The sequence below is a fragment of the Anser brachyrhynchus genome, assembly GCF_964034855.1.
Source record: "Anser brachyrhynchus genome assembly, chromosome: 3".
Lineage (NCBI taxonomy): Eukaryota > Metazoa > Chordata > Aves > Anseriformes > Anatidae > Anser > Anser brachyrhynchus.
In genome coordinates, this window is record NC_137696.1 from 124472010 (window position 1) to 124486770 (window position 14761).

The 14761-nt window shown below is 51.9% G+C and overlaps 1 protein-coding gene across 3 annotated transcripts in view; it reads right to left on the reverse strand.

The window, feature by feature from the left end:
* EXTL3 (exostosin like glycosyltransferase 3) overlaps positions 1–11548 on the reverse strand; it is a 131807-nt gene extending 120259 nt beyond the window's left edge. For 2 of the 3 annotated variants that reach the window (XM_080587820.1, XM_080587818.1), the window contains exon 1: positions 11359–11547. The gene's annotated coding sequence lies outside the window, so the exon portion shown is untranslated. Of the gene's footprint in view, positions 1–11358 lie in introns of all 3 variants that reach the window. The other variant, XM_080587822.1, reaches the window with a different exon arrangement.
* Between the last annotated feature and the right edge of the window lie 3213 nt (positions 11549–14761).

Consider the following 14761-nt stretch of genomic DNA (forward strand, 5'->3'; position numbering starts at 1 on the left):
TCTTTTTATGCTAGATCCCATTTTTCCTATTTCGATGACCTCTTCAAATACCATTAGTTTCTGCTGTTCCATTTGTTGATACATTAATTAACAGCGGTCTTGAGACCCGACCTTGAGGATCGCTGCTGCTAACTTGCCCGACAACCCTTTTTCAACCACCCTACCTTTTCTCCCGTGACTACAGGACTTATTGATGCAAACCAGAGAAAATAGTTCAGTTCTAAGTGACTGATTTAAACTGTCTTGCTTTGTATTTTTAGTCTTTTTTTTTTTTTTCCCTTACCAAAGGCTGCCTTTTGCTGGAAAAGAACAACAAAGGGCTATTTCTCTGTAAATCAGGCCTTTGGCTAACTGGAGAGCTGTCCTACTTTCTCAGCTGGGCATTTGTATAAATTAATAAAGCATGCAAGTTCACACGTTTTGTGTTAAAAATGGTAAACGAAGTTTCTTAATGACTAGCCTGACTTTTTAATTGTACTTAGGATTTATGTCACAAATAAAAAAAAACAATTAGAGTGTAGGAAAACGGCATGTAAAATTTGTAGTTAAATAAAATTAAGCTAAATGTGCTGAATACATGGTTTAAATGAAAACAAACTGTTCCATTGCACAAAGGAATTCTGCAGCCTATATATAGAAACAATTTTATCTATTCAGCATGTCTTCAGGTTTTCAGAACTTGAAACGAAATTAATTTCTATTCTCATGCAAAGGACAAGATGATCCTAAAGTAAAAGGAATGTGGCAAAACCTCTTTCATTAAATGTCTTCCTTTAACCCAGATTGCTCCCACAGCTCAATTTGCCCACCACCTGTGTCATGAGCAGATGGAAGGAAGAGCAACACCAGTGAGCAGAGGTGGAAGGGGAGCACACGACTGCTTCGGCCAATGTCAGTCCTGCCGAAAATGCCTGTGGAAGCACGCTCACGGCATCGGAGAGGATGCAGACCATACCTGATGCACTCTGGTAAGCACTGGGCAGTTGAATTTTCAGGTCTGAAGAGCAAGGCACTCAAGGAGCTCATCAGAAACTCTGAGACTGCCCAACAGGTGGCAACGCACGTGTTTAATCAGTACCAATACTGGCTCCCAGGAGGGCAAGAAAAATCAGTAATTTGCTCTTCCAGCTACAGCAATGTTCCACCGAAACCACTGTGTGGAGTTTTAAAGTCGTTCCAATTTAAAGACCACAGAATCATAAAGTATTCCGAGTTGGAAGAGACCCACAAGGACCACTGAGTCCAGCTCAGGAATAAGAAAAATGCTTCGTCTCTCAAAATCCTTTTTTCCCAGTGTAACAGAACAATACTACATCTTGTCCTTTTTTTAATTAAAAAAACAGGTTGAACTTCAGGAGCGTTACTGTACTAGAAGCAATAGAAGAAGCTGAATATAGCGCATCATAAAAAGATGCCACCGGGATCTGTTAAAGCCAACAAAATTGAAAACACGTAGAAGGAAGGGAGCCAAAAGCTCGGAGCCAGATTTCAACTTGGCGGACGCTGTGGCCGAGGGCCAGGGGAGGACGTGTACCAGGAGCAAGGAGAGGGAGGGCTCCTGCCGCAGCCCACAAGCCAGATATTGAGGGCAGACAACCCGGTGCCATCACCTGGATGGAGCGGCCGGGGTGAGAACAGCGAAGCGATGCCCGTTTCAGCTTGCTGGGGCTCTCTCCTGGCGTATCTAAGCTCAGCTGTAAAAAAATTCTCCTAGTAAGCCGTACCATTAATAGCCACGGAGCTGTTATACACCCCTCGCCTTCTTCAAAGGGCTGTGAAACCAGTGACTAATCCTCACAACCACCTCCGTAGGTGCAGGAACTGCTTAAAGATGGAAAGAGAGGCAAAATGCCAAAGTCATCTGCCACAGCTCCTAAAAGGGAACTTTAAAAAACCGACGAGCCCAAGGCAGAAATGCTGGGCTCCCAGTCACTGCTCTATCACACGGCAGAATTTCCTTTGCATTTCCTGGAGACACCTACTACCTCAAATATTTCCCCCAACACCCCGAATCCCTTAATTTATAGAATTACTTCTCAAGTGGGTGTGAGACTGCTGCTGTATCTCCTCTGCACAGGCAGCGATGGGGCAGAGCAGCAGAGGAAACAAAGCGGATGCAGTGATAGTACAACGGAGATCAACAGGAAGTTTTGGCCACTAACTTGCATTTCAGCTGATGTGGTTTAACCAGGGCAAAAGAAACCCAACAGCAACGCGCACGAACAGCAGAACCTACTCATCAGAGCGTCGGTAAATCACAGTCCTAAAACTCTCATCTCCACCTTTGGTACCACCCTGGGAAGATTCCCAGAATCGCTCCATACCTCAGTTTTTCCTCTAGCAAATGGAATTGCCTCAAAATTTTCAAGAAAACTACAGAACGAGGTCAGGCTTATAACAAACTCTGGGAGGAAAGGCAACGTGGAAGTACAGAGCATCTCCATTACTAACGCCCCACTCAGCAGAGATCTCCGGAGGAGACCAGAACTGGAAAAATATTTTTTAAAAGTGCTAGAAACAGCAATATGTTACTGAAGGGAGAATAAACCCGACACACTCGTGTTTTTAAGCACCTTAATAACATTATCAATAAACCCCGATGCATCCTCTCCGCTGACAATTGATTCAAATGGGCGACACGTCAGTAATACGCCTGTTTGACTCTCGAGCCGAAGCAGATAAAAAATTCAGAGATTGCGCTTCCTCGGTATTTGTATGCTAATACGCACAGCTTTAGGGAAATTGTTGCGACTCAGCCCTACAATTCATTCGGTGCGGTCGGTGACATTCAAGTACCCACCAGCAATTTTCGGGCCGCTCGCAGTGTTTCCTGCGGGCTGTCATCAGTCTGATGCGTTATCTTCTCTGCAAAAATCCGTCATGAGCACCAGGCAGCCTTCCCCTTGGCTCAGATAGGCAGGATTAGAGCTGACTCATCCTCTTTTTTTTTTTTTTTCTCCCCCTTTCCTGACAATTTGTAGAGGCTCATTTTCAATTTAGTTTTCCCATGTTATGTGAGGAGAAGGTGCCTGGATGCGTGCAAGAGACGATTTGTTTTTAATCTCCAGCTATTCCTCTTGTTAACAGTTTCTTCTGCTTCATCTCCTTGGAGGTATTTTATTATTAAAATCAAATGAATTCTCATTTTGCCTCTCGCTTTTGTTGAAAGGAAACAATAGGACTTGCAAGAAGCCCATACAGAAGGACCCGCTCGCCATCTCGCGTCCCGGGCTGGCCGAAGTCCTTCGCTGCGATTCCCCAGGAGGCAGGCGAGCAGCCACGCATCCCGCAGAGCCGCACAGCTCCCCGGCACGGCCAGCTTCTTCCAGAGCCACTTCTGCCCGAACCACCACCACATTTAAACGAAAAACATGTTTTCCTCTCAGTACAGACCCACCATGGTCCCTCGTGGGCACTGCCAGGGATCTGCTCTTGCAAGCTGGAGCTGCTCCTCTCCCCGAGGCTCCGCAGGTACCTGGGTTGCCCCTCGGGCCTGTTTGCCATCATCTTGTGCAGCCTTAATTACCCTTGCAGACCTGCATCTCTTCGTCAGGGCTGACTGAAATACTCTGGCAGGCTCCGAAGTTATCGGGGTGGCGCAAACGCACACGCCTGGTAACTTCGAATGAGGCTGAGTCTAATCTGGTAAGAAAACAACGTGGATGTTGATCGCAAGGGCAAAACAAGGGAGTGCCGCCGTGGCTCCGAGCAGAGATCACCCACGGAAACAACCTACAGGTTTCGGCACGGGCACCCAGAAAAAACAGTACTCGGATGTACTACGGAATAAGGAAATTTCCAAAATGCCACATTTATAAAGAACCCCCTAACTTTCTTAAGTCCCTTTTTTTTTGCAGATGTCCACTCCAACATCTCCAGGATCTCTCCAGACTACGATTAAGGGGTGCTGAGGCTGTAGCACGCAGAGGAAAAGCTCAAACACATGAATTCCTTTATTTCTTCAATTCCTCTCGTTTCACCACCACTGTGAATAAGTTTTGCTGGGCTCTCCTCCTGATGGGCTTTCCCGGAGACTTGAAAGGCAACGGACACGCAAGCCAAAAAGTCCTCAGGTGGCCAGAGATGCCTTACAACAGGCAGATGCGCTCCCTTCAGCCTCTCTCCAACCCCCGCTTAATCAAGTGGCTTGGTAAATTGATGAATTACAGTTAAACGATCTCGCTGCGATGCCTTCTGCTGAGGGATGAAGAATACCCTGCCAGAGCCTCCCGATTCCGGGTGATGGATTTGAGCCCAGGCTGCAACACAATTCCTTGGGGCTGACAAGCTCAGCTATTTTCACTCTTAATCTTTGGAATATTCGATTGAACAAATCCAAGCTCATAATTTCCTAGGTGGGCAAGGTTGTTCAAAACACCAGCAGCCCTCCGATTGTTTTTAACTGCAGCAGAAAAAGTGGAGGACGTTCGCAGAGGAGCTGGAGAGAGCTCAGCTCTAGTGCTGGACATACCTACACCCAAAGCACACCTTTCCTGGAGCACGAACGAGCAACTGTGGAGTTGCATTCATCATCTCACGGCCCAAAGCTCGTACCATGCAGCCCCTGGGGACCAACATTTCTCATCTTCGGTCACAGTCTGGAAGGTTTTTTCTTTTTTCGTGTTTCCGATTTGATAGGAGGCAGCTTGGCTGGATGGCAGCGCTTTGAAGACGTGGGAAGCAGAGAAAAGATAACAATTAATTTAGATCATTTGCTCCCAGCACATACAAACACTGTAAAATAGGAGGAACCTCGGAGCTCCCACGCTTGAGCTTTAGAGAGTACAAAGTCTTTGGGGACGCAACATGAGTTTTCCTTCCCGTTTTCTTCTCCTTACAAAGGCTCAGAAGGGAGCAAAGCCTTCTCCAGCCTGGCTGCACAGAACTTTCACACAGATCTCTGCAGAGCTTCAGCTGGATCGAAAGAGGTTGTGGCATGTGCGAAACCTTCCAGCACTTCATTGTGCAATCTCCTAATTATTTAATGTCTAGTCTCCGCAGTTCTGCCGCGCGATTTCTGATGTAGCATTTGAACTAGCTCTCCCTTAAATCCACGGACGAGGAACCGCGGAAATGGTTTTTAACCCCCACCAAATTCTGCAGTCGCTGGTTAAAAAAATCCCAAGGAACGAGCAAGCTCCTCCAAAAGAGGGATTTGGGAGAAATTGTCCTTTCCCACCCCCACCAGAGCAGCAGAACTGTCTTTTAAACAATTCCTCTCTGCCACTAGGGAACAATCCAGCCAGCTCTTTGCGCAATGTCACCATTTCGTCTGGTTCGAGGGATATAAACCGCGCCGTCGCATGCCTGGCCGTCCCACCACGGCCGGGTGCAGAAGAGGGACAACAGGAGGAGCAGGACACAGACGGGCCCCGGGGAGCAGCAGAAGGGAGGCTGCTGATGCAAAAGCCAGCGGCAGCGCGTGGACGTCGTGGGGGGAACCAGAACAATAGAAGGAAACGCTGTCGCTGCTCTGGCTGCGGTCCGTGCCGTCGAAACCGGTGTTTGGGGATGGAAAAGCCTTGGGAGGGAGAAGCAGAAAACATCTGGGGATAAAGGGCTTCACCCCTGCATACAACTTTCCAAGTGAACTGAAGGAGAGAAAAGCCTGGAAATTAAGATGAGTTTGGAGGCAAATGACTAATTTTAAGGCCAAATGAAGCTAATCCCCCTTTCTCCCCGAGAACGCGATGCAGGCAGCATTAAAAAGGCCTGTAGGGTGAGCAGTCAGCACCCATGCTGGTGGCACGCGCTGCTCTTACTGGTCGGACAGGGGTTAACTCCAGTTGCTTGTGCTCCAGCAAACAGTCCTATTTATCCCCTCCTATACCTCCGAGTGCGTATGCGCATGCTGGATCACTTCCACAAGTATTTAAAAAAATACATTTTAACTCCAGGCCGTAGGATTTACAAAATAAAATAACCCACACCCGCTATTGCAAGAGTTGCAATAAAATAAGGACCACTGGTGCCAATGCGTTATAGGTGCCCTAAAGAGGCGGGACAATGGGATCTCTCCGCGTTTTGGGATCTCTCCGCATTTTGTTTCCTCGGAGGTAACCGCATTGTTATCAGGAGACGCAGGATATGAGGCTCTGCCACGGCTGTGCTCTGATTCACGCGCTGGAATAAAGCAGCCGTTTGATGGCATCTGCATTGCTGACTCAGTCACGGCTCTTTGGTGCTCATCTTGTCGGTGCCGGGAAAAAGGATCTGGGGGGGAGAGCGCTCTTCAAAGCCCTACGCAGCGGGCAGCGCGGCCCCGGCTTCGCTGTTTTGCCTCGGGGTGTCACCAGTATAAACAGGTAAATAAAATAATCCCTGCCTCCATCCCACATCCACCAAGGCAAGGTTTTCAGCTCTTTTTCTCCACCCAAAGTTGGCAAAGCAACTTGAAAAGAAATCCCAACTGCCCCGCTTGCGGAATACACTGAAATTACAGCAAAGGCAACCGTGCCCCGTCTTCTCCCTGCGCTTCACACCCATTCAGCCTCAGGAAAAGGTGGACGGCAAAAACACTTCCTCGTTGAGAAAAGGGGCTGTTGCCAAGCTCTGGGTTTTCTTCCCCCTAAATTTAAGCTCTGGCACATCTGGTTTGCTTCCTTTTGGAGAACAGACAAGAGCAGCAGCCCAGCGGGCAATGAAACAGCTTCTCCTCCAACTCTTAAAGCACCGAGCTGAGCCCAAGGTGGTGACAAAGAAGACAAATTAAGACCTGAGAGGCTGCTAATAACACGTGGGAGCGGTGCTTTCCAGCAGGCAGGCAGCTTTTGCCTCTTCTCCTGCTCTGGCAGCCCACAGCGAACATCCCCAGCCCCACGTGCCAGCCCCCCGCCTGGGATTGCCGCTTGCATTCACCTCCTGCCGTGTCCATACCACCCGCAGCTGACATGGACGAAGCTCCCCAGCCTCTCTCCTTCTCCAGAAGCACGGGGTTAGAAGACTGTGTGCACCTAGAAGTGGCCTATTTAGCCCCAAAAAGCCTGCAGCTGGGTCTTTATCCCCACGGCATGACCCAGGTTGGACAAGGATGATGCTGGAGGGGACTGGTTGTGCCTCGTGTCCCTTTCGGTATTTTATTCACTGTGGGTGTAAACAAGGTGGTAGGAACAGCAAGGTTGGGTCAGACTAAAGGCCTGCTATCCTGTCTCCAGCCAAGACCGTGTAGGAACCCTTCCAGCGAGGCTCACCTGAGCCCTACCCGATGCCCACGCTGGCTCTGGAGACCTTCAGGCCGAGCCAGCAGGACAGCAGCTCCCTGCGAACTGCCATTTCCCAAACTTTTCCATGGGCTGGCGAAGAAGCCGAGGCCATCCCGCCCGGCCTGCGACAACAGCCTCACCAAAACCGAGCGCCAGAGGAGCCGGAGGATTCGCAGCCAACACCAACAAGCCCGGGGTTGGCGGCCTCAGCGCCTGGTGCCAGGCCTGAGCGTCCCTTCCAGGAGATTCGTGTCTCGTCAGGTGCGAGCCTCCATCCAACGCCCTTCCAGGCCGAGACACGCCGAAAGGCCCTCTCTGGTTTTGCCGGTGACTAATAACCCCTGAGAGAACGTGGTCCGAGCACCATCGGAGGCAAACTGCACCTTGCAAGGCCTCGTGGTTTTTGGAGGCCACCTCCAGGAGCACGCAGAGCTCCGGGCGTTCACCTGCGGGGCTCGATTCCCCATCCCAGTTCAGCCCTGCTCTTTTATTCACCTCAGACAGAAATCCAGGGGAGGGCGGCAGCACACGGTTGTTAAATAAAATATAAACACCTCATCCATCCTTCGCATCAGGTTTCATCTTTGCTGTTTCCACTCCCCTCTTTTCCAGGCGATTTGCAATTTCTTTCGGTTGCTTTTTGGGAAGGGAGAGTGCAGGGCAGTGCTGACTTAGTGCTTAATCTCATTTTTTGATCTATTATTAAACTCCTGCTTTCTTCTTTTTTTCCTTTTTTTTTTTTCCACCTTTTCTTTAGGAAGCCAGAGGCCCCAGCAGACCTTACAGCCAGAAAGAAAGATGAACCGTGAAACGCAAGCTGGGGGAGAACGAACTGCTCGGGGGGTGGGGGTGCTTTTTTTCCAGAGTTTTCTGATCTTCAGCTAAAAGAAGTGGCTCCGATGCCAGCCAAGTACGAGAAAATATCCTGGGAGTGATGGAAATGCTAAGTATTGGCCCTGATCCCACACGTGGCCCCCCCCTGTCCCCAGCCAGCACGTGTGTCCCCACGGGATTCCTCTGTGGGGTCGATTTTAAAACACAAACGTGCTGACATCTCCTCATTTTTATACCAGCGTCGGCAAACCTCTTGCAAATCCCCGGGCCCGGGGAACGACGTGGCGAGCCACGAGGCCGCACGCTCGGGATTTCAAGTGATGGCAGAGCCACGAGGCACTGAGAGCCTGGCATGGGACTGCAGAGCCCAAGGCGTCCCCAAAAAAAGCATTTTTTTTTAATATATTTTACCGTTTTTATCAGAGGGTTTTGCAGGACCACAACGAACCACGATCGGGAGCTGATGCAAATACAACGGAGCGCTGGGAAGGTGCAGCGGGGTTCAGCACCCGCCGCCTTCGCCTCAGGGTGCTGTTTAACAGCTTTGCGATTATTTCATCGCTTTCTCCTCACCCAAATCACGGGGTTTACGCCTGCCCTGCACCTCCGGCCTCCAGTCAAGGCGCCCGCGGAGGCCGCCCAGGCGCGGAGCTGCCTCCCGGCAGCCCCAGGGAAGGGCAAGCGCTCGTTAGCATCTCCTATCGACCTCCCTTGATTAATTTAAGCCTTTTCCTATTAATTTCCTACCGCAGACATGTCGTCAACTAACAAGAGAGCTACCCCCTAACCGGCAGGAACACAACCCAGCATGAGTCTCAGCGCTGCTTTGGGGGGAAAGAGCAGCTCCCGGAGCGCCTTTATTTTTGAGGAACATCCCACGCAGGCGGCTGAAGGTTTCGCAGCAGCTCCGGGCAGGTTCAGACCCACGGCGGAGGTAAAAAGCATCCCGAGGCCGCGCTGCATCGCGGAGCTCACCGGGTCTGCCCTGGTCCCGCTAATTGGCAGCAAATTATCAACCTCCCCCCCCCAGCCGATCACCTCCCGGGACCCACGGAAGAGTGACAGGAGATGTAATAAAGACAAACACCGACACAGGGCTGGAAATCCCTTTCCCAAGGGAGAGCGGGGAAATAGAAGAGATTAAGGAAGCAACCATGAGCCTTCAATCATAACGCACCCCACGGCCACAAAACCCTTTTCAGGATGCTCTGGCTGTCCCGGGGACCGAATCACCGCTGCCACGAGCACGGATGGAGGTGACACGGGAGCAGAGGGTCCCCCACGCTCGTGTTTCAGCCGTATATGACTGATTTGGGGGCAGGAAAGTGGAAAAAAAAAGCAATGACAGGAGCTAAAACAGAGCAACGCCTTCATCTGCTGCTAAACGTCAAACTTTTCTGCAGGGATGACGACGCTTCCCCCTTCCCCAAAGCATGCAGACCGGCACGAAGAACCCAAAAACGTGTCAGAGAGGACACTGGATTGCATTTAACGAATTACGCCGCTTTAAAGCCTCAGCCAGGGGCTCTGCGCTGGCACCGCTGCGTGCAGAAGCCGCAGGTCCCATCACGATGGGGTCAGGGGCCTCGTGCCCCCTTGAGTCCCCTGGAAGCACGCATTGGGGCAGGACATAGCGTTTTTGGTTTTTCCCCACTGAAACGCCACTTCCCTCAGTATCCCAGCTCTCTGCCACCCACCAGGACCATTCCAGCACCCTACAAACGATGGCACCGGTGCCTCCAGCCCGAATTCCCAGGAATTCCTGGTCCCGGGTCTACAGAGGTGGGGATGGCGACAGGGAGAAAAATATCTCAGGGTTTTTGTGTTTTTATGGGCGCCCTTCCCAGGGGCACGACTTACACCGCCTTCCCCCACGGACAGCATCCTCCAGCCCCCCTGCTGCGGAGTCCCTGACACAGAAATGTTTCCTTAGCAGGGGGGTCATCCAAATCTCTGATTTTTAGACAAGAAACCAACCCAAAGCGCAACGTGAGAGAGGTGGCAAGTCCTGAGCAGCCCCGGGGAGGCAGCGCAAGGGCACCGGGTGCAGAGACCAGAGCGAGGCCGTACCGGGGAGGCCAGGTCCTCCCCACTTCCCCAAATCCTCCTGCCTCCCCAAACCCTCCCGACTGACGTCCTGGGGTGAGGAGGAAGCAAAACAAGACCACGGTGAGACACCAGGAACACCGCAATGGGCACCCATGGGCTCCTGAGGAGCCTCACCCTGGGGGAGCCCACAGAGGCACGAGCCTCCGCTCCGGGGGATGCTCACAGGGGGCTCTGAAGCCCTTTAGAAGCAACCGATTTTCCCCAGATCACCAAATTCACAGCAACATTCACCCCGACTGCTACGCCTACACGCAGCAGGACCTCCAGGCACGAGTTAACCCCAACTTTGCTTGTTTTTGACCCAAAACCATCCCAGGAGCAGCAGCCTCCAGCCCTCGCCCCACAGGGGGCTGCGAGCACCCAAATCGACGGGGATGGGATAGGGACGGGAGGGGGAAATGTCCAAGGGATGGGTGGGGGGAGACTGATAATAAAGCATGAGAAATGGGGTGAAATAGAGAAAGGAAGAGAAACGGGATGAAATAAGGTAAGAGAAAGGGGGTGAAATAGATGAAGTAAGAGAAATGGGGTGAAACAAAAAAGTAAAATAAAGGGGGTAAAATAGATAAAGGAAAAGGAAAATGGGTGAAATAACGTAAGAGAAAGGGGGTGAAATAATTAAAGGAAGAGAAAGGGGGTGAAATGAATAAAGGAAGAGAAAGGGGGGTGAAATCAGGTAAGAAAAAGAGGGTGAAATAGACAAAGTAAGAGAAAACGGGTGAAATAAAGAGAAATTGGGTGAAATAAAGTAAGAGAAAGGACGTGAAATAAATGAAGTAAGAGAAGCTGGGTGAAATAAGGCAAGAGAAAGGAGGTGAAATAAATGAAGTAAGAGAAGCTGGGTGAAATAAGGCAAGAGAAATGGGGTGAAATAATTAAAGCAAGAGAAATTGGGTGAAATAAAGTAAGAGAAAGGGGGGTGAAATAGATAAAGGAGGAGGAAATGGGTGAAATAAGGTAAGAGAAGTGGGGTGAAATAACTGCAGTACACTAAGGAAGGCGAACTGCCGATAAATGCAGTGAAATAAATAAAATCGGGCAAAAAAGGTGAGGTGGGGAAAGTAGAGTAAACAAACAAATAGCACGCAAGAAGCGGAAAAAAGAATTAAAGTAAAAGGTCAAATTAAAAACTAAATTGGTAAATAAATAAATAGACGCAACAAGATTCAGAAAAAAAAAAAAGAAATAAAAGCGGGGCCGGGGCCGCGCTTACCTGGGGCGGGCGGGGGCTGCGCGGGGCTCCGCGCTCACCCCGCGGCCGCGGCCCGCCGAGCGGAGCCGAACCCAGCCGAGCGCTTCCGAGCGGAGCCGAACCCAGCCGAGCGGAGCCGAACCCAGCCGAGCGGTTCCGAGCCCAGCCGAGCGCAGGAGGCGCGCGGAGCCGCGGCCGTCCCGCTGCATTGTGGGACGGCGGCGGCGAGGCCGCGCCGCCAGCGCCCTCTGGTGGCTGAACCACAAAATGGCGGCGGGGGGCGGAAATTAGTGCTCGGGGGGTAATTAGTGGTGCCGGGGGGTAATTGGTGCAGCTGGGAGGGGCAATTAGTAAAGCTGGGGGGTGATTAGTGCAGTTGGGGGGTATTTAGTGCAGCTGGGAGGGGTAATTCGTGAAGCTGGGGGGGTAATTAGTGGAGCTAGGAGGGGTAATCAGTGAGGCTGAGAGGTAATTAGTGCAGCCCGGGGGCAATTAATGCAGCTGAGAGGGGTACTTCGTGAAGCTGGGGGCAATTAATGCAGCTGGGAGGGGTAATTAGTGAAGCTGGGGGTAATTACTGCAGCTAGGAGGGGTAATTAGTGAGGCTGGGGGGTAATTGGGGCAGCCGGGGGGCAACTGGTGCAGCTGAAAGGGGTAATTAGTGAAGCTGGAGGTAATTAATGCAGCTGGGAGGGGTAGTTAGTGAAGCTGGGGGTAATTAGTGCAGCCGGGGGGCCAATTAATGCAAATGAGAGGGGTACTTAGTGAAGCTGAGGGTAATTAATGAAGCTGGTAGGGGGTAATTAGTGCAGCTGGGGGGCAACTAATGCAGCTGAGAGGGGTAATTAGTGAAGGTGAAGGTAATTAATGAAGCTGGAAGGGGTACTTAGTGAAGCTGGGGGTAATTAGTGAAACTGGGGGGTAATTAGTGCAGCCGGGGGGGGGCAACTAATGCACCTGAGGGGGTAATTAGTGAAGCTGGAAGTAATTAATGCAGCTGGGAGGGGTACTTAGTGCAGCTGGAGGGTAATTAGTGCAGCTGGGGGTAACTAGTGCATCTAACAGTAATTAATGCAGCTCTGGGGTAACTAGGGCAGCTGGGGGGTAATTAATGCAACTGGGGTAAGTAGTGTAGCTGGGTAATTAATGCAGCTGGGGCAATTAATGCAGTTGGGGTGGGTAATTAAAACATCTGGGGAATCGATGTAGCTGGGGGCAATTAATACAGCTGGGGTGAGATTAATGCAGCTGGGGTGGGTAATTAACGCAGCTGGGGTAAGTAATGCAGCTGGGGGATAATTAGAGCAGCTAGAGGTAATTAATGCAGCTGGGGTGGGCAATTAATGCAACTGGGGGTAATTAGAGCAGCTGGGGTGGGTAATTAATGCGGCTGTGGGGCAAATAATGCAGCTGGAGGGGGTGATTAATGCAACTGGGGGCAATTAATGCTGCTGGAGGGTAATTAATGCAGCTGGGGAGGGGAATTGGTGCATCTGGGGGCAATTAATGCAGCTGGGTGAGTTCGTGCAGCCAGTGTAATTAGTGCAGCTGAGGACAATTAGTACAGCTGGGTGGGTAATTAACGTGACGGGGGGAAAATTAGAGCAGCTGGGGTGGGTGATAGTGCAGCTGGGGGGCAATTAGTGCAGCTGGGGGCAATTAGTGCAGCTGGGGTAATTAGTGCAGCTGGGGAGGGTGACTAATGCAGCCGGGGAGAGGTGATTAATGCAGCTGGGGGGCAATTAGTGCAGCTGGGGGCAATTAGTGCAGCTGGGGAGACACAATCTAAGAGAAAGGGGGTGAAATAGGTGAAGCCAAGCCTGCGAGGAGCCGCTGCGCTCCGCCACGCGCCGCTGGGGCAGCTCCCGGGGACCCGGCAGGGAGTTTAGCCTTTTCCCTTCGATTTTAGTCTTTTCCCTTTGATTTTAACCTCTTCCCTTCGATTTTAACCTCTCCCCTTTGATTTTAACCTCTTTCCTTTGATTTTAACCTCTTCCCTTCGATTTTAGTCTTTTCCCTTCGATTTTAGTCTTTTCCCTTCGATTTTAGTCTTTTCCCTTCGATTTTAACCTCTCCCCTTCGATTTTAACCTCTCCCCTTCGATTTTAACCTCTCCCCTTCGATTTTAACCTCTCCCCTTCGATTTCAACCTCTCCCCTTCGATTTCAACCTCTCCCCTTCGATTTCAACCTCTCCCCTTCGATTTTAATCAGCTCGTCAGTGCCAACAGCGGTGGCTCCTGCGGGATCGGCCTCTTGCCCCGAGCAGAGGACGGTGACCACGTCGCAGGCCTGGTGGCTGCCTTGTGCCAAACCCATCCTCCCCCCGTTACTCGGGAGCGTTCGCGGGCTTGCAGTGCGGCGTTGGCTGCTCCTCGCCTTCCCCTGAATCCCCGGAGCGGCCCGGTGAGTGCGTCGTGACGCCCGACCGGACCCGAAGGGCCCCACAAGCTCCCCCCTGGAAGAAGCGGCCCTTCGGTTCGCGGGTGGCATCGCCGTTTTCCCCCCCACGTCCCCTCCAGAAACGCACAGTGAGTGTTTTCCCCTCTGCCGGGGGCTCGCACCTGCGTTAGGTGGTAGCAGGGTCCAGAAACATTTCAAATCTTTCCCCAGGAGCAGGCTGCAGGAAGCGAATCCCACGACCCCTGCCTTGCCTTCACGAGGGACGGTGACTCTGAGTTCCCAGCTACGCAGCCCGCGCAGATCTCTCGGTTTCACTGACACGTTGAATGCTTCCCATATTGCCGATTTATTGGGAATTTATTAAATTTATTAAATGGGGCCATTTCAGGGAAGGTTCCTTGTCTAGTCCTTCTAGTACGTGCATGGTTTGGAGGGCTGGGTCAGCAGCTGGCTGCTAGGCTTTAAGCACGCACCCAAAATTTAGAAAATATTATTATTTATGTATTTAAAAGAGTCTAGGAGAACGGGAAGAGGAATTAACTTCCCCTGCACTGTCTTAGCACAGGACTGACCCCTCCAGAGCAGGACACGAAGCAGCGGAGGCGACCGCGTGGTCCAGGAGCCGCTTGCCGGCCACCGGCAAGCCAGGGAAGAGCAGAAAACGGGGAATTACTCCCACCCCAAACGCCCTCCCGCCCGGAAACGTCCCGAATTTGACGCAGTTTCTGCATTTTCGGTGTTTCTCTGCTTTTAGCGGCATCCCTGCAGCCCCCGGACGTTTCGCGCATCGGGAGCAGGCCACGGGCGCTGCGGCCACGGGCTTGGGAATGCCACGGGGACGCCCCCGTCACCCCCTGCCCCTCTGCTGCCGCCCCCCCGATGGCCGCATCGTCCCCCCCCGGGGACTTCGGGCCCCCCGGTGCCACCGCCCCGCTGCGTTGGGGTCCCCGCGTCGCCCACCCGCGCCCTCGCCAAGGCCACTGGGGCCACCGGTGCCACTCGTGGCTGCAGCCCGCGGCTCG